Source organism: Dasypus novemcinctus, chromosome X (assembly GCF_030445035.2).
Source record: "Dasypus novemcinctus isolate mDasNov1 chromosome X, mDasNov1.1.hap2, whole genome shotgun sequence".
Taxonomy (NCBI): domain Eukaryota; kingdom Metazoa; phylum Chordata; class Mammalia; order Cingulata; family Dasypodidae; genus Dasypus; species Dasypus novemcinctus.
The window spans coordinates 119,402,441-119,428,422 of NC_080704.1; the positions used below are offsets into that span (position 1 = coordinate 119,402,441).

Here is a 25,982-nt window from a genome sequence, read left to right on the forward strand (position 1 = left end):
TCAAGATTTTCACCTGACTTATGGTGACTGAGATAATATTTTTAAAGACCAGACATTTTATATTGAACAGTTTAAAGTAAAAACCATGGTAAGTATGGACAACCACCACACCAAGGAAACAAGAGAATCTACAACTGCAAGCAAGAAAGTCCCATTCATCAGCCACATGGAATTGAAGCCTCCTCTCAATTAGCGGTGGAGTGGGCATTACCATCCCAGAATCCTCAGGCCTGGGGAATAAAGCATGGACTAGAGTAGACTTATTGGTATTCTACTATAGATTTATTTATTTATTTTTAAAGATTTATTTATTTATTTAATTCCCCGGTTGTCTGTTCTCTGTGTCCATTTGCTGTGTCTTGTTTCTTTGTCCACTTCTGTTGTCGTCAGCGCAACGGGAAATGTGAGTGGCGCCATTCCTGGGCAGGCTGCACTTTCTTTCGCACTGGGCGGCTCTCCTTATGGGTGCACTCCTTGTGCGTGGGGCTCCCCTACGCGGGGGGACACCGCTGCGTGGCGTGGCACTCCTTGCGAGCATCAGCACTGCGCATGGGCCAGCTCCACATGGGTCAAGGAGGCCCGGGGATTGAACCGCGGACCTCCCATGTGGTAACCACTGGGCCAAGTCCGTTTCCCTCTACTATAGATTTATTGAGATTCTAGCAATGGAAGAAATTATTTCATTGATTTGGAGACTGTGAACACTGGAAGTGCTGAAGTCAGGAAGAGGGAAAAAGAGATGTAATATGGAGGCATTTTCAGGATTTGGAATTGTGCTGAATGACATTGCAACAACAGATACAGGCCATTATATATCCTGCCATAACCTACAGAATTGAGTGGAAGAGAGTGTAAACTACAATGCAAACTATAATCCATGCTTAGTAGTAATGATCCAAAATGTGCTCATCAATTTCCATGAATGTGCCACACTAATGAAAGAAGTTGTCAATAGGGGGGAAAATGGGAGGTGTGGGGAATGGGGCATATGGGAATCCCTTCTATTTTTTACTCTAACATTTTATGTAATCTAAGTATCTTTTAAAAATAAATAATATATTTATATATTAAAAAACATTCTAAGTAGCTATGAAATGATTTTTTCTTGGGTACCAAGAATTTTCTTACCTTTGTAAAAGGTTCAGCATCCTTTTAGCACCTACTTAGTGGCAGGCATTTTTAAGTGATTCTTGTATGCTTTCATATTTAGTTCTTGTTATTACCCCAAAAGTTAGCTACTATGATCTTCATTTTATAGATGAAGAAAAAGCCTCAGAAGAAAGACAAGTGAATTTACAGTGATCTCATATTAACTATGAGGCTGGTATTTATATTTGATCTCAGGTATGTCTGTTTCCAAAGTCCAAGATTTCCACTTGATTTGAAGTATCATCCCTCTAGCATCACTCCTGTCTGGCAGGTAATCAGCCAGAACTGAATACCTGCAACATATTTGCCACTGGTTTAATTACAGTAGGTGACCAAATATAGAGGATACCTCAGCGTAAGGTCAGTGCAGTTGAATGAAAGTCTGCTATCTAATCAGTGAAAGGAGCTCTCCCAGATAATTGTATTTATAGCCATCAGCAACCAGGCAACCATGGTTTCAGGCATTTTCTTCTGTGTTTGGTCTTCCTTTCAGTTGAAATCTGAAGTATAATTTTTTAGAATTATGAGCTTATTCCATGTTCTTATTTCAAGGAAGAGTTATATCATTATCTGCCTTTGGTAATGCCTAAATTCAGTTCAGCCAACCTCAATCATGGCTGCTGGAAGGGGAGAGAAAAGAGACAGCCAGGGGTTAAACAATTATCCAATCCCATGAAAGAAAAAGGAACACTTCTCTACCCTCTGTTCTTGATCAATAAGTGTTTGAGAAATAATAAGTCTTATCTGGTGCAACAGAGTTGAAAGGATAGTGTGTGTATACGTGCGTGTGTGTTGGGGGTGGGGTATTGGTGTATTGAATTAGAGGAAACCCAAAGTCAGAAGTGGAGTATTTTTTCCTAAGATTTACTTATTTATTTTCCTCCCACCCTGCTGGTTTTTTTTTTTTTTTCTGTCTGTGTCCATTTGCTGTGCAATCTTCTGCATCTATTTCTCTTTTTTGTCTTCTCTTCTCATCTTTCTCCTCTAGGATTCAGAGGGATCAATCCTGGGGACCTCTGATATGGGGTGAGATTCCCTGTCAATTTCACCACCTCAGTTCCTGGTCTCTGCTGCACTTTGTTTTGATTCTCCCTTTCATCTGTCTTTTGTTGTGTCATCATCTTGCTACATGACTCACTTGTGTGGGCACTGGATCACTTGTGTGGGCACTGGATCACTGCACAGGTACTAGTTGACCACACAGACACTCACGTGTGAACTTGGCTCACCATACAGGCACTTGGGTGGGCACTGGCTCACCTTGTGGGCACTGGCTTACTATGCGGGCATGCTTTCTCTTCTTTTCCACCAGGAGGTCCCAGGGAACGAACCTGGGTCCTCCCATATAGTAGGTGGAGGTCTTATCACTTAAGCCACATCCACTCCCTAGAAGTGGAGTACTGAGGGAAAGTAAACAAGCCATCTGATAAACAAGAGAAAATATACATCAGGATACAGGTCAAAGGAAACACAGAAAGTGAGAACTGGAGAACAAGGGAAACACACTTGGCAAAACTGAATCAAATTCAAGGGCAAAATGAGGTTTCATTCTTCTCTTTCTTAAAAATCTCTTGTCTTGAGAGTTCCAGTCATCAAAATGGTGAATAGATGAGTTGAAGAAGGTCAACCACCACACCATGGAGCCAAGAGTGCCTACAACTGAAAGCAGGAGGATGGCATCCAGCATCCATGTGGAATCTAAGCCCCCTATTGATATAGATGTGGAGTGGACACAACCAATCCAAGGTCCACAGGATGGAGGAATAGAATATGGATTAGAGTGGACTTACTGATATTCTATTCATGAACTATTGTGATTAGTAATCGAAGAAAATGTGGCATTGATGTGGAGAAAGTGGCCATGGTGGCTGCTAGGTGTGGGGAACGGGAGGAAGAGACGAGATGTGGAGGTGTTTTCAGGACTTGGAGCTGTCCTGGGTGATGCTGCAGGGAAAATTACTGGACATTGCATGTCCTCCCATGGCCCACTGGATGGAACATGGGACAGTGTGGGCTATGATGTGGACCATTGAGAATGAGGTGCAATGATGCTCAGAGATGTATTCACCAAATGCAATGAATGTCTCATGATGATGGAGGAGAATGTTGTTATGGGGGGAGGTGTGGGGTGAGGGGGGTAGTGGTATATGGGGACCTCATTTTTTTTAATGTAATATTAAAAAACGAATAAAGAAAAAAAATAAAATAAAAACCTGAAACTTAAAAAAAAATTGGAGTTACTTCCAGGCTCTGTACCTCCACAGAAGTTTAAACAATGAACAACAATTGACAGAACCACCATTCCCAAAGTTATACAGAAAATGGTGTTGCAGTAACAGGGCAAGCACTGAATCAAGAAAAAGTCACCTTAAAAATGGTAGGATTGGGAAATGGCTGTGGCTCAAGTGATTGGGCTCCCATTAACATATGGGTAAATGGGTTTGAATTTTGGGGCCTCCTGGTGAGGACAAGGTGACCTGTACCACTGCAGAGAACTGACAGCCTGTTAGCTGCTGTGACCACACTGCCAACAATGGGGGGAGGGAGAGAAATAAATAAAAGTAAAATGAATTTTTTAAAAAAGGGTAGGATCTTGTGGCACCGTGGCTGGCTCTACTTCATCCCCTTACAGGTTAAGTGCAGAACTAGCTCACATTCCCAATGTGGGTCCCTAGTTCTGGTTCTGGAGGGAGCAGAGTGGCCCTCTTGTAAATAATGTGATCATATTTGTCTGGGCCAATCAGACTGGTGGCACCTGAAGGACTGAACCAGGATGCTTGTCACAGGCTTGCCATCCCAGAACTTGCCCTGCATGTAGAAGGTGGCTTACAGAGCTCTCTGATAGAATGCTGTAGGAGAACAAATTGCTGCTGCCTGAGGCAAAGGTTTTCTGCCTTTGGGGCATATAGTGCAGAGCCTAAGGCCATGAGGAAACAGTTTCTTAGGGAAGAGGAAATGATCAGATCCCAGTTAATAGTGTAAAACTTAGTGCCAAACATGCATGCCCAGGACAAAACACATGGGCAGAAAAAACAAGGTATAACACAATGCTTGTACCATGGGCTATTCTATAAACTTATTGTTCAGGCAGTTAAATTTTGAAGTAGAACACTTGCATGGGTCAATCTGGAAAACCTGAAAAAGATGTGTATATTTTCTTTCTTTCTTTTTTTTTTTTGTTGGCTCCTGGGATTCAAGGAAATACCTGACTAGTTGGATACAACCGAAAGGAATATACTTCAGTGTCTAAATTAAAGAGATAACTCATGAAAATATAACAAGTGTCCAGGTTGCACAAAATGATTACAAAATAAACAAAGAAACAAGAAATAATTGTGTTTGCAAAAGATCATGGTAAAAAATTAGAAATCATCAATGAGGGAGAATAGTGCTTGAACATCACAAAGACTTTATGTAAATGGCTCTTAATATGTTCAGAGAACTAAAGGGAAAAGGGACAAAGAACTAAAAGAAATCAGAAAAATGATAGATTAACACAAAGATAATGTCAATAAAGCAACAGAAATCATAAAGGAACCAAACAGAACTGAATATCACTTTAGCAGAAATAAATTTCTCTAATGGGGTTCAACAGCAGATTGGAACTGGTAGAGGAATTAGTGAACTTGAAGATAAGAGAGTTGAAATTATTCAGTCTGAGGAACAGAAGAAAAAAGAATGAAGAAAAGTGAAAAAATCCTGATAGACATGTGGGACACAATCAAACATATTAATGCAAACATTATGAGAGTCCCAGAAGGAGAAGAAACTGAGAAAGGTACAGAAAGAATATTTGAAGGTATAATGGCTGAAAACTTCCCAAATATAATGAAAGACATGAATATACACATCCTGGGAGCTCAACAAATGCCATATAGGATAAGCTGAAATTGGCCCACATGAATACATACAATAAAAAAAAATCATTCAATGCCAGAAATAGAGAATTCTGACAAGTATAAGAGAGAAGAAATTTGTCACATACAAGGGAGCCTCTATGAGATTGGGTGCTGATTTCTCAGAGAAACCATAGAAGCAAGATGGCAGTAAGCTGACACATATAAAGTGCTGAATGGAAAAAAAATTGGCAATCAAGAACTCTAAATCCAGTAACGGATCCCACAGTGATGCAAAACACAATGAAAAAATTTTCATTTTATTTATTTACTTATTTATTGCTTTTTTGTGTTCATTTGCACTTCTTAATTATTTTATTTTATTATTATTTTATTTGTTTATTTTCGGCTTTGTTTTTGGCAAGGATTTGGATTGCAGAAAGTTCACAATTATGAGAGGGGAGGATCACTAGTTCAGGATGTCAGTGATGGGAGGATGTGTGAGTAGGGGTGGACCTGGGGCAAGCCTGTATGGTTATGGCTATGTTCAAGTGATCATGGGGCAATGACTTTGTGGGTGGAGACCCACACAATAACCTAAAGAACGTTGAATTCCCATCCTGGTAAGTTCTGCTTTGTTCTCTAATAGAGCAGCAAGAATGCCCTGAGTACATGGGCAGTGCCTAATGAAGGAGGAGAGACCATTACACCAGGCCTTTGATATTCATGGTTGTACTTATGCATCTTTTCTAGTGAAATTTAAACTTAGCCCAGTATTATATACTGCCTAAGTTACCTCCTGAATGCCTCTTTGTTGCTCGAATGTGGCTGGCCTCTTTCTAAGCCAAACTCAGCATATAAATGCGCTACCTTACCCCAGTGTGGGACATGACTCCTGGAGATGGGCATCCCTGGCAATGAGGTATTGTTACAAAGCACCAACCAGTGATGAATCTGGAAAAAGACCTTGAAAAGGGGGAAACATTAAATAAAAATGAGTTTTCATGGCTAAGAGAATTCAAAATGAGTCGGGAGGTTTTCCAGAGGTTATGCTTATGTGTGTCTCAGTAGAATCTCATTGACTGCCACAATAAACATTGCCACAAATGGTGGGGCTCCTGAGGGCTCTAAAGACATCTAGACACTTTAGGTAGGGCAGACAATCTCAGGAATTTAGCACCCTGTCAGAGGGCCATACTTTGGAATATGTGTTCCTCAATGTAACAGAATTAGACTCATTTATCTTATTTATTTATTTATTTATTATATTCAATTTTAAAATGTATTTTATTTTATTTTTTCTTCTTTATTTTCTTTTAAATGTTACATTAAAAAAATATGGCATCCCCATATAGCAGCCACCCCCCCTACCCCACTCCTCCCACATCAACATCCTCTTCCATCATTATGGCACATTCACTGCACCTGGTGAATACATTTTGGAGCACTGCTGTACCACATGGACAGTGGTCTACATTGTAGTCTACACTCTCCCAAGTCCACTCAGTGGGTCATGGCAGGACACATGATCTCCAACATCTGTCCCTGTAGCACCACCCAGGACAACTCCAAGTCCTGAAAATGCCTCCACATCATATCTCTTCTTCCCTCTCCCTACACTCAGCAGCTAATGTGGCCACTTTCTCCACATCAATATTACAATTTCTTCCCTTACTAATCACAATAGTTCCACAACAGAACACCGGTAAGCCTACTCTAATCCATACTCTATTCATCCATCCTATGGACCCTGGAATGGTTATGTCCAGTCCCCCTCTACATTAAGAAGGGGCTTAGATTCCACATGGATGATGGATGCAATTCTCCTGCTTGCAATTGTAGGCACTCTTGGCTCCCTGGTGTGGGGGTTGAATTTCTTCACCTCCCTGTTAGGTGGCTAGGGTCAATCCGATAAACTGGAGGGTAGGAGTTGCAAGTCTGCTGAGGCTCAGGGCCTGGCAGTCACATGGACAGTCCAGAGATTCAAGTCTCCTGAGTATACACCAACCCAAATACCAACTATAGGTCCAGTAAAAGTAACAGAAGAAGCATGTGTAGAAAGGTTATATCTGAGTACAACTTCATCACAATCAGGAACACAAACCCCAAAGTAGGGCCAACTGACATGACCCTGAACTCCAGAGCCATTTGACATAACCATAGAAACTGTAGGTCTCTGTAGTCCTCAGGAGAACCAGTACCTCGGTTTCTATTTACTTTGGCTGTCTCTGGGAACTTGCTGATGCATGTGTAAGCATTACCTCTCTGATGACCTGCTGACTCTCTTTTGGAGACTCATAGCCATATAAACTCATTTGTCCTTTCCATTTCCCCCTTTTATCCAAAGTCAAAAAGCAGTATTTAACACCTATTATTACATGTAGGCTGAGATATTCTGCTAGTCTGAGTTGACCTTTTTATTCAAGGACTTTTTCTAGTTACATCATCAGCTGGTCCTTGGTAGTAATCCCTCAGCATCAGGGAGGCTCATCCCCGGGGGGTCGTGTCAAATGCTGGGGAGAAGATAATACATTTACATGCTTGGTTTGTCTTGGAGAGTGGCCACATTTGAGCAACATGGAGGCTCTCAGGAGGTAATTCTTAGGCCCACTGCAGCTCTAGGCCTAGTTCATGTTTCAGGCACACAGGTTCATAATCTGAGCCATCCATATCAAGGGCTCATTGTTGGACTATCCATCTTTACTGGTCTTTGCCATTGCACTTGGGGGATTGTTGCTGTTCCACTGGGGAATGTGATAGAGATTCCCTGGCTAGGAACTCCGTACTCTCTCAGTTGTCATTTTTAATGGAAACCACAATGAAAATTTCCAAACATTTTTATGTACCTCCTATCATATGCCTCCTATCAATAACACCCCACACCAGTGTTACTCCCCTGCCATCACTGAACCTCTCTGCAGTCCAAAACTTCTTTAAAAAGGAAGCCTAATATATTGCCAGGTCCCATTAATAGTAAAATGGAAAATAGTGATGGGTTTAAAGGTTAGATATAGAATACATAGTAATTTAGAAAAATTAAATGAAGGAAAAATAATTTGGGCTACGAAAATATGAAAAAAATGAAAAATCTTCATGTTTGACATTTTGCCTTTCATCACTGATATAGGTGTTGCCCTGTATGTACAGTGGCAAGACAATTTTTTTCATTTCTTCCTCAGTGTCTCCATCTCTTTTTTTCTAATTAAGTTTGTCTTCACATAAGTTTTAGATCACTGTAATTCACATATACAATATATGGTACTCCCACATATCCAACATCAAACCCTTTGTCCCTTCCCCAGCAATGATATTTTTACATGTTCATATAATATTTGCTGCAGCTGATGTACAGATACTGAAACAATAGCTTTCAAACATGGTTCCATTTGGGTTTACATTATGGTTTATATTTTAGTCTGTACAATTTTCTAAGTTTTTAGTTATCCTCTGATTTACATTATGGTTTACATTTTAGCCTATAAATGTTATACATTTTTGATATAATTTAACATGTCCTATATCCATCATTGCATGATCTTGTGGAACACGTCCATTGCCCCACAGTTACACTGATTTCATCTATTCAACACCTCTTTCCCCCTCCCCTCAGGGCCCAGCGTGATAATCAATCTTCATTACTTGAAGGACCATATTCAGCGATATTTGCAACAATGTTGAGGGCTTGACATACTCAACTGCCCTAACCCATTGGGAGCCACCAATTCTCTTGAGAGATACAATTCCTTCTATTAGAGAACATCAGTTCTCCCCACAATGTGGGTACACCTTCACTCTCACTGAATGGGTCTCCACACAATGATATAATCCACTATGATAAAATTAGCACATCTACACTCTCTGGACGCTTACCCTGTGTCAGATGGACCCCCTTAAGCATCTTAAAGAGGTAATATTTCATATTATATTTTCTAAATAATTTTGTCTACATTATAATTTTAACCACATTCCTGACAATCTCCAATGTTCGAATGTTCCTCCCACATTCCCCCCACCTTATTGGGCCAACTGACCTGTCCCCCCATCCCTAGGCCCCCTCAAGTCCACAAAACCCCACCCAATGTTACCCTGTGTCCCCATTTTATCCCTTCCCTGTACAAATACTTACCTCCAGCTTATCATAGATTTCACCCATGTAGATGTCAGCTAACAACCTTCCTCTATCATCCAACTTACTTTAAGCTTATCATCCAGTCTTTAGCTCTCTGAAACAGTTTGGTTTACTTATTTCATATCAGAGAGTTCATGTAGTATTTATCCTTCAATGCCTGGCTTGCTTCACTCAACATAAGGTTCTCAAGATTCACCCATGTTAACACATGGATTTGTACTGTATTTGTTCTTAGAGCTGTGTAGTATTACATTGTATGTATATACCACATTTTATTTATCCATTCATCTGTTGATGGGCATTTGGGTTGATTCCAACTTTTGGCACTAGTGAATAGTGCTGCTATGAACATTGGTGTGCAAATATCAGTTTTTGTCCTTGTATTTAGTTTTACTGGGTATATATCCAGCAGTGGAATTGCTGGGTCATATGGCAAATCTATAGCTAGTTTTTTTTAAGAAACCGCCAAGCTGTCCTCAGAATGGCTGGATCCTTCTGCATTCGCACTAGCAGTGAATGAGTGTTCCCATTCTTCCACATCCTCTCTAGCACTTGTAGTCTTCTGATTTTTTTATATCTGCCTGTCTTATCGGAGTAAGATGGCATCTCATTGTTTTAATTTGCATTTCCCTCATAGCTAGTGATTTTCAGCATTTTTTCATGTGTTTTGAGCCATTTTTATATCTTCTTTGGAGAAGTGTCTGTTCAAATCATTTTCCCATTTTTTAAAAGGGCTGTTTGTCTTTTTATTTTTGAGATTTAGGAGTTCTTTAAATATGCAAAATCTCCTATCAGATATATGACTACCAAATATTTTCTCTGATTGTGTAGGCTCTCTTTCCCTTTCTTTTCAAACTCCTTTTGGGTGTAGAAGGATTTAATTTTGAGGAAATCCCATTTATCTACTTGTTCATTTGCTGCTCCTGCTTTTGGTGTGAAGTTCATGAAACTGTTTCTTATTACAAGGTCCTATTACAAGGTACATTGCTTTCCAAGGTCTTTATGGTCTTGGCTCTTATATTTAAGTCTTTGGTCCATTGTGAGTTATTTTTGTGTAAGGTGTGAGATGGTAATCCTCTTTCATTCTTTTACATGTGGATATCCAATTCTCCAGGCACCATTTTTTGAAGAGGCCATTCTCTCCCTATTGAGAGGGTTTGGTGGTTTTGTTGAATTCCATATGGCTGTATATTTGAGGATCTATATCAGAACTCTCAATTCAGTTCCATTGGTCATCGTATCTATCCTTTTACCAATACCATGCCGTTTTACCTACTGTAGCTTTGTAGCAATTTTTGAAGTCACGTAGTGTGATTCCTCCAATTTCATTATTCTTTTTCAATATATTTTTGGTTATTCGGGGCCTCTTTCTTTCCAAATAAATTTCATCGTTAGTTTCTCTAGTTCATTAAAGAATGCTGTGTTGATTTTTATTGGGATTGCGTTGAACCTGTAGATCAGTTTTTTGTAGGGTAGACGTCTTAATAATATTTAGTCTTCCTATCCATGAACAGGGAATATTCTTCCATTTATTTAGGGCTTCTTTGATTTCCTTGAACAGTGTTGTGAAGTTTTCTGTGAATAAGTCTTTTACATTTTCAGTTAAATTTATTCCTACGCATTTGATTTTTTTATTTGCTATTGTGAATTGTATTTTAGTCCTGATTTCTTCCTCAGATTGCTCATTATTGATGTACAGAAAAGCTATTTATTTTTGCACATTGATCTTGTAACCTGTGACTTTACTGAACTCATATAACTTATAGAATCTTTGTGGTAGACTTCTCAGTTTTCTATGTATAGGGTCATATCATCTGCAAACAGTGAAATTTTGACTTCTTCCTTTCCAATTTGGATGCCTTTTATGTCTGGTTCTTGCCTCAGTACTCAAGCAAGTACTTCTAAGACTCTTTTAAGTAGAAGGGGTGATAGTGGGCATCCTTGTCTTGTTCTTCATCTTAGAGGGAAAGATTTTAGGAATTCACCGTTGTAAATGATGTTAGCTGTGGGTTTTTCATATACACTCTTTATGATGTTCAGAAAGTTACCTTCTATTCTGACCTTTTGCAATGTTTTTATCAAGAAAGTGTGCTGTATTTTTTCAAATGCTTTTCTGCACCTGTAGATATGATCATGTGATTTTTTCCCTTCAATCTGTTTATATGGTGTATTAAATTAATGGATTTTGTTATCTAGAAACATCCTTGCCTACTAAGAATGAATCCGACTTGGTAATGGTGTATAATTTTTTAATGTGTTGTTGAATATGATCAGCAAGTATTTTGTTGAGGATTTTAATGTCTAAGGTCATTAGAGTGACTGGTCTGTAATTTTCCTTTCCTGTGGTGTCTTTGTTTGGCTTTGGTATTAGGATAATGTTGGCAACATACAATGAGTTAGGCACTGTTCCTTCTGTTTCCATTTTTTGGAAGCATTTAACCAAGATTTGTGTTAGTTCTTTTTGGGATGTTTGGTAGAATTCAACTGTGAAGCCATCTGGCCCAGGGCTCTTTTTTGTTGGGAGGTTTTTAATGACTGATTCTATCTTTTCATTTGTGATTGATTTGTTGAGATCATCAGTTTCTTCTTTTGTCAATGTAGACTACTTATTTGTTTCTAGGAATTTGTCCATTTCCTCTAAATTGTCCTTCTTATTGGAATTTAGTTTTTCAAAGTATACTCTTATGACAGTATTTATTTCTGTGAGGTCAGGGGTGATAGCTCCTTTCTCATATCTTATCTTATTTTTTTTGTATTTGCATCATCTATCTTTTTTCTTTTTTAGTCTAGCTAAGAGTTTGTCAATTTTATTGATCTTCTCAAAGAACCAGCTTTTGGTTTTATTTTTTATAGTGCTTTCTTACATTCTATTTCATTTAGTTCTGCTGTGATATTTGTTCTTTCTTTCTTTCTTCTTCTATTGGATTTAGTTTGTTGTTTTTTCACTAAATCCTCCAAATGTGTAGTTAGTTCTTCAATTTTAACTCCTTCTTCTTTTTTGATGTATGAATTTATGGCTATAAATTTCCCTCTCAAAACAGCTTTTGCTGCATTCCATAAGATTGGATGTTTTCATTTTCCTTAGTTTCAATGTAGTTATTACTTTTTTTGAGATTTCCTCCTTGACCCACTCTTTTTCTAAGAGTGTGTTGTTTAACTTCCAAATCTTGGTGCCAAATCTGTGTCTCTGGCCTTTGCAGATTTCCAGCTTCATTCCATTATGTTCAGAGAAATTCTTTTGTATGATTTCGATCTTTCTGAATTCATTGAGACTTTTTCTGTTACCTAGCATGTGGTCTTTCTTGGAAAATGATCCATGAGCACTTGAGAAGAACGTATATCCTGCTGTATTTAGGTGTAATATTCTGTATATGTCTATTAAGTCCAGCTCCTCTAATATATTGTTCAAAGTCTTTGTTTCTTTATTGATTCCCTTTTGAGATGTTCTGTCCAAAGTTGACAGTGGTGTATTAAAGTCCCCCACTATAATTGTGCAAGCATCTATTCCTTCACTTAGTTTTTCCAGTGTTTCCCTCACATATTTGGAGGTACCCTTGTTAGGAGCATAAATGTTTATGATTGTTCTTTCTTCTTGAAAGATTATGACTTTCACTAATATGTAGTGTCCATCTTTCTCACAAATGTTTTGCATTTAAAGTCTATTTTGTCTGATATTAATATATCTACTCCTGCCCTTTTTTGGTTATTGTTTGCTTGTAAGATTGTTTTCCCACTCTTCACTTTCAACCTCCTTGAATCCCTGGGTCTAAGATGTGTTTCTTGTAGACAGCATATAGATGGGTCATATTTCCTTATCCATTCTTCCATTCTGAGTCTCTTGACAGGAGATTTTAATCCTTTGACATTCAGTGTTACTACTTTCAAGGAATTACTTATATTAGCCTTATTTTCTTTGGATTTGTGTTTGTTATATTTCGTTTGACTTTTTCCTGTTTTTTTTTCCCATTTAGTTGCTCTTACACTCTTCTCCAACTCTGTTTCTCTTGTTTTTTTGTTTTTTCTTTCTTCCTATAGATCTCCCTTTAGTATTTATTGAAGGGCAGGATTCTTTTTGGCATACTCTCTTAGTTTTTGTTTATCTGGGAATATTTTGAACTCTCCATCACTTTTCAATGCTAACTTTGCTGGATAGAGTATTCTTGTTTGGAAATATTTTTTCTTTAAATACCCTAACTATGTCATAGCACTATCTTCTTGCCTCCATGGATTCAGATGAGAAATCAGCACTTAATCTTATGGAGCCTCCTTTGAATGTGATAGTTCTCTTTTCTCTTGCTGCTTGTAGTATTTTCTTTTTTTCTTTTGCATTGGATAATTTTACAAGTATATGTCTTGGGGTAGACCTGTTGGGATTTATGCTGTTTGGGGAGTGTTCTGTTTCCTGGACATGGACATCCTTCTCCCTCAATAGATTTGGGAAGTTTTCAACCTTTATTTCCTCCAACACCCTTTCTGCCTGCTTTCCCTTCTCTTCTACTTCAGGGATGCCTATAATGCTTATTTTTGCACATTTCACATTGTCATTCAGGTCCCTAAGTCCCTGCTGTATTTTTTTCTATCTTTTTATTGATCAGTTCTACAATGTTTGATTTCATATGTACTGTCTTCCACATCACTAATTCTCTCCTCTTCCTCTTCTAGTCTGCTGTTATTTGCTGAGTGTATTTTTGATTTCTTGAATTGTGCTGTTCATCACCATCTTATCCATTATCTTTTTGCATATGATTGCGATTTCTGTATTCTCTCCATGTGTTTTCTTTATATTCTTAATCTATCCCTTCACTTCATCAAATTGGTCCCTAATATTTGTTTTGAGAGCTTTAATTACTTGTTCGATGTTCTGCTCCTCTTCCTGGTTTTTAGTTTGTTCATTGGATGGGACATGTTTTCCTGATTATTGCTTTGGTTTGTAGTTTTTTGTTGCTGTCTGGTCATCATTTTACCTTGATGGGTTTAATCAGTTGCTTAGCATCTTTGTCTAGTTTGGGGTTTAATTAGTTTTTGTTTTTGCATGCATGTTAATTCTTCTCTTTTTCACTTTGTTCTCCTTATTCTATTTCCTGGTGGTTGTCTAAGTTCACTTGGAGGAAAATAGTAGGGCCAGAGAGAGTAAAGGAGTAAGAAAAGAAAAATTATAATAGTAGTATTGATAATAAATGTTAACAGAGGAAACATTTGCGATCTAGGAGAATGGATATTAGAGTCATGTAAGCTGTGTAGAGTTATAACAGTAAGAAAATTGGAGTACCTATAATGAGACAGTAAAGTGAATATGCAGAGGAATATAGTGTGAATTAAAAGGCCAGTGTGGTCAGGAGAGAGGGAAAGAGAAAAGAAATGACAATAGTATAAAGAGTGAATATAAGACGGGAAACAGAACAAAGGTATTAGAAATAAAAAGTCAGAAAAATAGGGGAGCAAACAAAGAGAGGTGTAATGTAAGAGAAACAATCAATGATGGAAAATATAAAGATGTAGAGGAAAGGGGATACTGTTGGTGGCGAAAATCAGTACACACAGAAAAGAGGAAATGGACGATGAGGAAATATAGCATATGTGAATCACTCTCTGAAGCACCAAATATAAAAAGAATAAAAAAGAAGGGAAAGAAAGAAAGAAAAGAAAAAAGGATAAAAGGGAGGGGTAAGAAAGCAAGAAAAAGAGAAAAAGAAGAAAAGAAAAAAGAAAGAAAAAAGGGCCTTGGGGGAATAAAGAGGAAGGAAAACCATGAAGACAAACCAGCAAAATACCAGATGAAGTTTCAAGCAAGTAATTATCTTTGCAGTTAAATAAAATTCTTAGGAATTTGACATTCCCCCTTTCTCCCTTCCTCATTTTCCTCTCTTCCAGGAAGCAGGAAAGCTGCATGAGAGGTCTGGTAGGAGATTCAAGTGGGTCCTTGTTGAACCAGCTCTGCACAGAAAACAATGACTCTTAATTTCCTGAGAGAGAGCACCCACACCTCACCAGGAACCTCATGTATGCTATTGGAAGCTTCCAAAGCACCTCCTACAGTCCCTCTCCTTTAGGTGTGCTATGAAAGGACCAGTTGGTTTTCTGGCTCCACCTTCTCCCAGACCAAGTTTCCTATCCCTGGGTATTCAGGTGAATTGGGCTTTCTCAGTAGACTTGCCAGTCCTTTCTTCCCAGGCTCTTCCCAAGCCAGCTGGCATGCTCCTCCAAGTGCAAAACAAACAAACAACAACAATAAAAACAAAATGGGAGGGGACCAGAAAATTGAACCCTTACCCACCCGACTCCCCTGCTGCCCCTCCCACTCACGGAGTCAGTCCAAAACTGGAGGGCTAGGGCAATCCTGGAACTCTGGGAGTGCTGGACTCAGGAAAGGGACTTCCAGGACACTGCAGTCTCAGGGTATGTAGGTCTGTGGAATGTGGGCTACGGGTGATTAGGGGACACGGGCCTGAGGATCATGTATCTGGGGATCATGGGGCCCAGGAACGTTGCCACACAACCAACAGTTCTCAGGGAACACTGCAGGTGCCAGCCCTAGGGGGAAGGGTCCAGCCTCCCCAGATCTTCTGACCTCTGTGCTTGTAACACACAATTCTACCTTTAGCAAGCACTACTTTTGTCACTGTCTTTCCAAATCGGCATCCATACATCTCCTGCCTTGCAAGCACCTGAAACAGCCGGCTCTGGTAAGAATCCAAACCCACTCACTAGACTCATTTATAATTTCCCTACACATGGCTCTTCTGCCCCTTTTATTTGAGCCTACAATTAGCACTATACTTGATAAATATGTGTCTCAGAGACTTAAATCTTTAGTCTGTTTATATGCTGGCTGAGCCCTGAATCTCAGCAAAGTTGCAATACCTACTCATCAGTTCATTGGACTCACCCAGGACAACTAACAAAAGGATGATGATGAACAATGGCCATCCCAGGTAGTGGAGAGTGTCTGCAACTGCAAGCAATACATTTCCATCCATCTTCCCCATGGGATCTGGGCCCTCTATTATTCTAGCAATGGAAGTACTTGTATCCCTGATATAAAGGCAGTGACCACTGGAGGTTCTAAAGGGAGGGAGAGGGACGAATAGGTGCAACATGAGGGCATTTTTTTGACATTGGAATTGTTTCGTATTACTTTGCAGTGATGGATATAGGCCATTATACATTTTGTCAAAACCTATAAAATTGTGCTGCACAAAGTGTAAACTATAGCCCTTGGTTAATACAATGTTTCAATATGTGTTCATCTATTGTAACAAATGTACCACATTAATGAAAGATGTTGTTAACATGGGAAAGTGTGTGTGTGGGGAGAATGTGTTATATATGGGAATCCCCTATATTTCTGATGTAACATTTATGCAATCAAAAGCTTCTTAAAAATTTTTCAAAAGAATTTTAATTCCAAAAAAAATTTGTCTTTCAAAAATTAGGGAGACTAAGAAATTCCCAGACAAACACAAGCTGTGGGAGCTTTTCACCACTAGACCAAGCCTATAAGAAATGCTAAAAGGAGTTCTTTAGGTGAAGGGAAAGTACACTAGACAATAGATTGAAGCCACATGATATGACGTGGGTAAATATAATAACAGTACTATTGTAGTTTTGATTTGTAACCCCACTTATTACTTCCTACAAGATCTAAAGTGGAAATTCATAAAAATAATGATAAATCAATGGTTTGGGATGCTGGAAAGTTCTTGTAATGAATGGTGCCTAGGGTAGCACAACATTGTGTGATTAATCCTACTCTATGCTGTGTTTGAGAGTAGTTGAAATAGGAAAGTTCTTCTTTCATGTATGTTTCCACAATTAAAGAGAGAGAGAAGTTGATGGATCTGTGTATCGTGGTGAGGGGTATGTTAGAATTCTCTGTACAGGGCTTGTATTATTTTTGCTAGTGTCCAGTAAGTTTGAAATTATTTAGAAATTAAAAGTATTTTTTTAAAAAAATCCCTTGCTTCTTTCTTTTTAGAAAACCAAACCATGACATTATCATTTTACCTGAACTTTCTCTTCATCAAAATGAATTATACATTTGATTATACTAATCTAAATTTTCAGCATCAATATGCAAATAATCAACCTTTTAAAATAATTTCATGGAACAATCCTAATCCCTCTAACATTACCATTCACAAATATGAAGATAAAGTTCACATACCCAAGAATGTCTAATGTATAATATTCACCAAAGTCAATGTATTGTCACATGTATTGATTATTACCTATTCAGCACTATTCGAGGCTCACAACAACCTTGTGATGCGGGTGGTATAGTCCCATTGTATAGATAAGTAAACAACCTCAGAAATATGAGCCAACTTTTCCAAGATTACCCATCTAGTTAGTAATATAGCTGGGATTTATACTACAGATGTTTAGCTTCAGAATTCATATTCTTAAAAATTATACTATATTACCTCCCATTTCATAGGTTAAAGGATATAGGCAGATGAAATGCAGAGAGGGGTAGGCTGAAGACTGAGCAAGAAGTAACATGAGATCCATTAAATACTGATAACTAAGAAAATAAGGTACAACTACTAAAAATAATAACTATTTATTGACCACTTACTATATTCCATGCACTCTACTCAGCCTTTTATATGCATTATATTATTGAATATTCATAAAAATGCAGTGAAAGAATTTCTACTTCAGGCCATGATGGAGTAACTGGGGCTTTACTTGCCTTCTTGATATAAATAATTAAGAAACTGGACAAAATGGATGAAAAATCTTTCAGACACTGAACAAACAGGTCAGGGTTTCAATTACTGAGAGAAGTGAAATGAGAAAGGTAAAACCTATGATCAACTCAATTTTCTCCCTGGAGACACTTTTCAAACTGTAGTATAAGAAAGAATAATTAAAGCAGAGCTTCTTGGTCTCAGTGAGTATGGAAAAGAGAAAATGATATTCAGGGAAGATGGAATTTGGGGGGAGGGGTGCAGATTACTGGACAAGAGGGAGCTACATACAAAAAACTTGAGAAATACACAATGTATTTGCTGAATTATATAAGATTCACATAGACAGGACAAAATGACATGAAGCAGGGAAAAAACTACCAGGGAAATATAAGTTAATTAATTCTCAGAATTCACAGACCTCTTGTTTTGACCAGCCAGAGTGGATAAAAACTCATTGAACAATGGTGAAAATCAGTAGAGATCACAAAGGATGACTCCTTATTAGTAGTAATAAATATAGAATTAGAGTAAAGGTTACTCTAGATGCACCCTAACAAAGCTTCTATTTTTCAAAAAGCCTTGTAAAGATGAAGGTGATCCAACAGTACCATAACTGTATAAAAACAAAATTCTTTTACATATGGATATATAGTTCTCCAGGCACCATTTGTTGAATAGGCCGTTCTCTCCCAGTTGAGAGTGTTTGGTGGCTTTATCAAATATTGTATGACTATATATATGAGGATCTATATCAGAACTCTCAATTTGGTTCCATTGGTCTGTGTGTCTCTCCTTATGCCAATACCATGCTGTTTTCACTACTGTAGCTTTGTAGTATGTTTCGAAGTCAGTTAGTGTGATTCCTCCAATTTCATTTTTCTTTTTCAATATGTCTTTGACTATTAGGGGCCTCTTTCCTTTCCAAATAAATTTCATAGCTAGTTTTTCTAGTTCCTTAAAGAAGGCTGTGTTGATTTTTATTGGGATTGCATTGAATATGTAGATCAGTTTTGGTAGGATAGACATCTTAGTAATATGTAGTCTTCCTATCCATGAACAGGGGATATTCTTCCATTTATTTAGGTCTTCTTTGATTTCCTTGAAGAACGTTGTGTAGTTCTCTGTGTACAAGTTTTTTACATCTTTAGTTAAATTTATTCCTATGTATTTGATATTTTATATACTATTATAAAAGGTATTTGTTTCTTGATTTTTTCCTGAGCTTGCTCATTATTGGTGTAGAGAAATGCTACTGATTATCAGAGGGGTTGCCCTTATGCACACCTGAGCAGAGTCCCAGAGACAGAAAAAGTACATACAACCCCAGGTATTGGTTCTTCTGAGGGCTACAGAGGCCCACAGGTTCTATGGTCATGGCAGATGAAGTTCAGGGCCATGTCAATTGGCCCTACTTTGGAGTTTGTGTTTCTGTGTGATGGAGCTGGACTCAGATGTTATCTTTGTCCACAAGCCTCTCCTGTTACTTTTACCAGAGCTGTAGTTGGTGCTAGGGTTTAATGTATACCCAGGGGACCTGAATCTCGGGACTGACCATGTGTTAGCCAGGCCCTGAGCCTCAACAGACTTCAGCTCCTATGCTCTGGTTATTGGACTTACACCACTCAGCTAACATGGAGGTGAAGAAGGTCAACCACCACACCAGGGAGCCAAGAGTGCCTACAACTGAAAGCAGGAGAATTGCATCTGGCATCCATGCGGAATCTAAGGCCCCTCTTGATGCACATGTGGAGTGGACACAACCATGCTAAAGTCCACAGGATGGAGGAATAGAGTATGGATTAGAGTGGACTTACTGATATTCTATTCATGAACTATTGTGATTAATAATCAAAGAAAATGTGGCATTGGTGTAGAGAAAGTGGTCATGGTGGCTGCTCGGGGTAGGGAATGGGAGAAAGGGATGTGATGTGGGGGCATTTTCAGGGGTTGGAGTTGTCTTGGGTGGTGCTGCAGGGACAGTTACCGGATATTTTATGTCCTCCCATGGCCCACTGGGTGGACTGTGGGAGAGTGTGGGCTATGGTGTGGACCATTGACCATGAGGTGCAGCGGTGCTCAGAGATGTATTCACCAAATGCAATGAATGTCTCATGATGATGGAGGAGGTTGTTGTTATGGGGAGAGGAGTGGGATGAGCGGGGTGGGGAGTATATGGGGACCTCATATTTTAAAATGTAACATCAAAAAAATAAAGTAAAAAAATAAAAAATAAAAAAAAACAAAATTCTACACTCTTTAAAGAGAGACAATGAAATTCAGCTCTCAACTGCAGAAATTTATCAATGCCCAGCATTTAATTAAAAATATTAATTATGTCAGAAAGGAGGAAACAGTGCCTTTTTATCAGGAGAAAAGTTGATGGATTTCTGAGGAAGACAGTGCAGTAACGATTTGTAGGACTCAGTCTTTCCACCCAAATAGCCATTACACAGGCAGTAACTGTATGAGGCAAATACTTTGAAACTCCAGAGGCCAGAAGTACTCTACATGGAATATATAGAAGATCAGGAGTAAAAGGTTGATAAATTACAGTAATGAACTCTAAATTGCTTTTTACAATTTGAATGGGGGGCATTTGGCACAGGCTGCACCTGGGGCAGGCTTCTAGGGAGTGTGTGAGTGCTTATCTTGTCACAGTGTGTTATATCAGTGGGTAGAGACACATACAATGAGCAGGAAGGTGTTGTGCCCCCATCCTGCAGAGGTCTGATGTTCTCAAACAGAGGGGAGGGTATCTCTGAGCACCAAGTGTGACTCCTAATGGGGGAGGACAGACTAGTGTGTCAAGTCCTCAGCATTGTTGCAAGTATTTCTGAAACTTGTCCTTGAAGCTGTGAAGCCTGGTTGTCACCGTGGGCCCCAAGAGGAGGGTGAGGGAGGAATAGAATAGCTGGAAGAGGGGATAATTGGGGGGCAATGGAAGTGTTCTGGATGATTAGGTAATGTTGGATACAGGCCATGTTAAATTTCACCAAAAATGTATAATAGCGTACGGTCTAAAATGTAAACAATAATGTAAACTACTGTCTATGGTTAGTAGCTATGTTTTAATATATGCACATTAGTTGTAGCAAATGTAACATCCACATGTAAAAAGATCATTGATGAGGAAGGGGTAAAAGGGGGAGGATGTTGGATATATGGGAGTCCCCTATATTCTGTTTATGACTTTACTCTGACCTAAAACTTCCATTTTTTTTTTCATCTTGGAAAGCTTTATTTTAAACTTCATACAGAGAGGATCAGAGGACAGTGAAGCTGAGTGAGGCCAGAGCGCAGGCACTTCACAGTACTGGGGTGAGCTTTGGGCCATCCAGAGGCTGGAATTCCCAGCCAGCCTTCCCCAGCAGGGCAGGCCTGTCCGCTCAGTGGGGAGCCCTGGGCACTTCACACCTGGCACCTCGCCACCGTCGACAGCAGCAACAAAAGCTGCTGCCAGAGCCTTGGACAAGTACGTGTTTACATTTCTATGCTATATTTCAGAGATGAAATCATAGTTTTCTAGATATTGAAACACTTGGATTTTATAACTACCTGATGAGGCCATCAGATAAATTAAAGAACTTTTGAAAAAATTCTCACTTCTGATCCTTTCTAATACTTGACAGATGCCATCAAGAGTAAAGAGTGTTAAGGTAGAAAAATACCATATATATGTATATTTGTATATATATTTATAAAATGCCAACAGAACTAAACTAGAATACACTCTGCCGGAATATTGTCCTAAGTTGTTTAAGTTAAATGTTTAAGTTAAAGATACCTTCTACTGTTCAAGGAAAAAATGTTTTAAATAACTTAATAGGACTGGATGATACTTGTTTAGGGGTTTAAGAGGTTGGAACATTCCAGCACACCTGCCCCAGCACACTGGTGGTGGTGGTGGAACAACACGTCCCTGAAGCCAGCTCCTGGTCAGTTCATTTGGTTTAAAAAGGAGCTCGTATTTGCAGAAGACCAATGGATAAACTGATGAAAGTATCCATTACAAAAACAAATACAAAATAAGTCATAAGATCACTAGTAAAAAAGTTTATATGCCACAACAAAAGACAAGAAACCAAAGTGCTCAAAGTGAAGGAGCAGTAAACTCACCCAGAACATAGACAAACTTTTTAACTTTTGCATATATGAAAAGTGGTCATTTTAGGAGATTCTTTTCAGTCCGTGAAACATCTTGTTGAGAAGAGGTCAGTAGCCAGGCTACCTCCCCTGCAGCACTGGGGTCTGGACACGGCCCACCCAAACTTCCACCTCCATTCCCGTGGCACATCCAGTTGCAGTACTGAGGCTGAGCTCCCTCTTGGAAAAGGGAATCAAGAATAGAAGTGAAATGCCAGTATAAGGTACGTTTTCACTTATTTGGTACTCATCCCTTGATCTAGGAAAAGGTCTTTGTGTTTCAGTCCCTTCAAAGTTTTATAGAATGCACCAAAGTCCCATAAGTTTGCTGCTTCCTGTGCCATTTCATCTTCAGGGTTCAAACCTTGGCAGCAAGATGAGTATGTTGTTGGGTGTATCTGCTCTAAAAAGCCTTAAGGCTGGATGCTATCTTTAGAAACAGGGAATGCGCTGGAACAGCCTGTTCTGCAGGAGGAAACCAGCAGAGAGAGAGACCACCACCAAGCCTTGGAGGCTTACAGAGTGGGACAGAGACTGCCTCCCTTTTGCAGGCTGGAGGTTTGCCTTAGAAGGCCTCCGGCCACAGCCTTCAACCAGACCGGGCTGCTCCTGCCAGGCTGTGGGCTCGGGGAGAAGTGTACCCAGTGAGGGAGGTGGAAAGCCCCCTGGGGTTTGTGGTCCCTCCCATGTTCCAAGGCCACGAGTGTTCTGTCTGGGTCAGGAGAGGGTCTGACATGGGGAAGGGGATGTGAAACTGGGCAAGAATTGTTACCCTTACTGTGCCCAGCCAGGAGCACTGTGCCCCTAAGCTAGCCCCTGCTCTGACAGCCCTATTTCAGAGGCATCCCGTGAGACCTAGGCATGCTGCACTCTCTCCCTGCCCCTTTGCACACCTGTGGTTACAGCACACTTGAAAGCCACCCGGACACCTGGAGCCGCGGGTCAGTCTCAGCAGTGAGTCAGGTCAGAAAACTGAAAACTAACTCATCCAGGAATGCTCTTGGGCACCCATTTTCTGCAAACTGGCGCAAATCCTCATGTGATGCCCACTTCCTACAGAGGCATGGGTGGACACGGCAGAAACAGAACTTTGGGATTAGACAAATACCTTCTGTCTCAGTCTGTGTCACCAAACTGGGCAGGGGAGAGAGTGGCTCACCCAGCAAACCAAACATCTTCATGTACAAAGTTTAAGCTAATCTTGCAATTTTAACCTTTTCTGGAAAAGTCTGGGGGAGAAAACCTGGCAAATCTCAAGTTTTGAAGATTTTCCTATTGGTTCTGGCCTCTTTCATATGCAAAAATAATTCTTTTTCTTCACATACCTCCAGAGTAGAAATGAAATCCGGGTTTTACTCTGTCCAGTGCATTGAACTGTAACTACATGGAACTAGCACAGCCATTTACCAACATGTGAATTACTGTCACCATTGCAAAGGAAGCCCCCAAATTCCAGAGTCCTGCAAAGACCAGGCACCTTTAAGAACGGGTGCCTCTGCCGCCTTGGGAATGCAGTCTTCTGCACAGCTAGTTCACCTGCATTTTGGTAGAGAATCTACTGGCTTAAATCAGATGTTTCCACAAGACACGTTTCTTTAACTGTAGCTCATCTAAAAAGTTACCAGGGATGTCCTCTGTGTTCAAACAAGGTTTTAAAAAAAATGCCCTTGATGTATAAGTTAATTGACTTTCCAGAAAATTCTTAAATCAGCACTACTGCCCCCTAACAGTTCATCTGCAAGAAGAACACATTTGTCCTTTTGCATTGGAAAAAAAAAGGATTATGAGATCTTCACTCTAAAAAGGGAGGGACGATGTGCTGTTCTAGAGAGACCCCGTCCCGACAGTCTTCGGAGATTCTGTTGACTTTTCTCCTGAATTTGAGAAAGCACAGCAAAATTGTACATTAAAAGCAAAGGCTGAAAGAAGATATTAACTAGACAGAGAAGTCATCAGTTGGTTAATTCTTTCTCTAAAACTCTAAGTTAGAAAAAGGTCATCGGGAAACTTCAGGAACAACCGTGTACATGAAGAAGTCACAGATCAAGAGGGGGCGCCTTACCCGAGGAAGCGGGCTGAGGGCCTGCGGTGTCGAGCGCCCCTGCATGGCTGGTCTGTGAGGTTAAAGTTCAAGAAATAGCGTCATCCGGGATGCTCCTAGGTCTCCATTATGTTTACAGTCTCTCTCACAAAACGGTATGCAACATCTGACAGAAAGTTCTCACCCTACTCCCAACCATTGTCTTTGATCATGTGGGCAAACTCAATAATAAATTTTCCTTCCTTATATTTCTGACTGCTCTCAAAGGCATGTTCATATTTCCAACCAAGAGTGGTTTTGCAGTTTTCACAGTAGATGTCTGAGACAGCGTGTAAACCTGTGAGGAGGACCCTCTCCTCTGCTGGGCCACAGCCCACGTTCACCACAGAATTGAAGAGGTAGGCTCGTCCCTGACTTCCCTGAAAGGACTTGGAGATCAGCTCGTCGTGGTTGGCCAGGTGCGCCCTGCAGTGGATGCAGCTGTAGGTGCGGTAACAGTGTGGCAGGTAGGCTTGAAACGTCTTGGACTTTGTCATCTTTACCGTCTCTGCTGGGCGCTCCTCACTCGGCTCAGGGCTGGCGCTGGAAGAACCGCGGCTCGACTGGACCCTTGGACAAGGGAGGCACTGGAAGACGCAGGCCAGAGCCGCCGCTGTCCAGGGGACGTGGGGCGCCGTCCACACCGCAGGGAGGGGGGGAAAACGTCACAGCGCCGGACCCGCCGCTCGCCTGGCCCGCAGTGCCCATGCGCCCGCTCCTCTGCGCAGCTCTCAGCCGCCCGGGCACCGCCCAGAACGCGCACGACCGTTGACGCCTCCGTGGGCGCGCGCCTCCTAAAACTTCCTTGAAGACACAATTTAAAAAAAGTAAGACACTGAGGAAGAAATGGAAGAGATTGCCACTGTGCATACAGGACAACATCCATTACAGGAATGAAAGGCAAAATATCAGTTTTTTTAAAAAAATTATAATATTTTTTCATTTTTTAATACAATTCTTTTACTTTTTCTAAATTGTTATGTATTTTACTTCTAAGGTTTAAACCTATCGTTACAATTTCATTTTCCTATTGAATTTGACAATATATCAGGCTTCATTTTTGAAGAAGTTTTAGAACACAGAGGGGTTCAACTATGGCAGGGGAGGAGCATTTGTGTGGGGTGTCATTGATGGGGGATGCATGGGACAGAGTTCACCTGGGCATGCAAATAAGATGTGTAGATATGTTCAGATATTCATTGCATATTGACATAGGAGGTAAGGATTCACACGACAACTGAGGGAATGCTGAATTCCCATTCTGGGGAGCTCAGTCATATTCCCCAGTGGAACAGCAACAATCCCCCAAGTGCAGGGGCAACGACCAGTGAAGAAGGATGTTTCAATGTCGGTTCCTTCATACTGAGGTCTGTGCTTATGAGTCTGTTGCACCTGAAGTTTCAACTTGTCCTAGTGTTGCAGGGTGTCTAAGAGTTATCTCTTAAAAGTACCCATGTTGCTCAAATGTGGCCACTCTCTAAGCAAAACTCAGCATATAAATGAATTACCTTCCCTCTCAGTGTGGAACATGACTCCCAGGGATGAGATTCTCTGGCGCTGAGGGATTAATACCAAGTACTGGCTGGTGATGCAATGGGAAAAAGACCTTGAATAAAAGGGGAAATGGTAAATAAAAATGAGTTTATATGGCTAAGAGGCCTCAAAATGAGTTGAGAGGTCATCAGAGGGGTTGTGCTTATGCACATTTCAGCAGGATCTCAGAGACAGCCAAAGTAGATACAACCCCAAATAGTGGTGTGCCTGAGGGCTGTGAAGGCATCTATGGCTTGACAGATGACTCTGGAGTTCAGTGCCTTGACAGTGGGCCCTAGTTTGGAATTTGTGCTCCTGAGTGTGATGGAGTTGGACTCAGATGTGACCTCTCTACACATGTCTTTTCTGTCATTTTCACTGAACCTGTGGTGTTGGTTTATGCTCAGGAGACTTGG

The 25,982-nt window shown here is 40.1% G+C and overlaps 1 pseudogene; it reads right to left on the reverse strand.

Annotated features, from left to right (window-relative positions):
- Positions 1-24,179: 24,179 nt before the first annotated feature.
- Positions 24,180-24,530, reverse strand: LOC101411455 (protein yippee-like 1 pseudogene; annotated as a pseudogene).
- Positions 24,531-25,982: the final 1,452 nt, after the last annotated feature.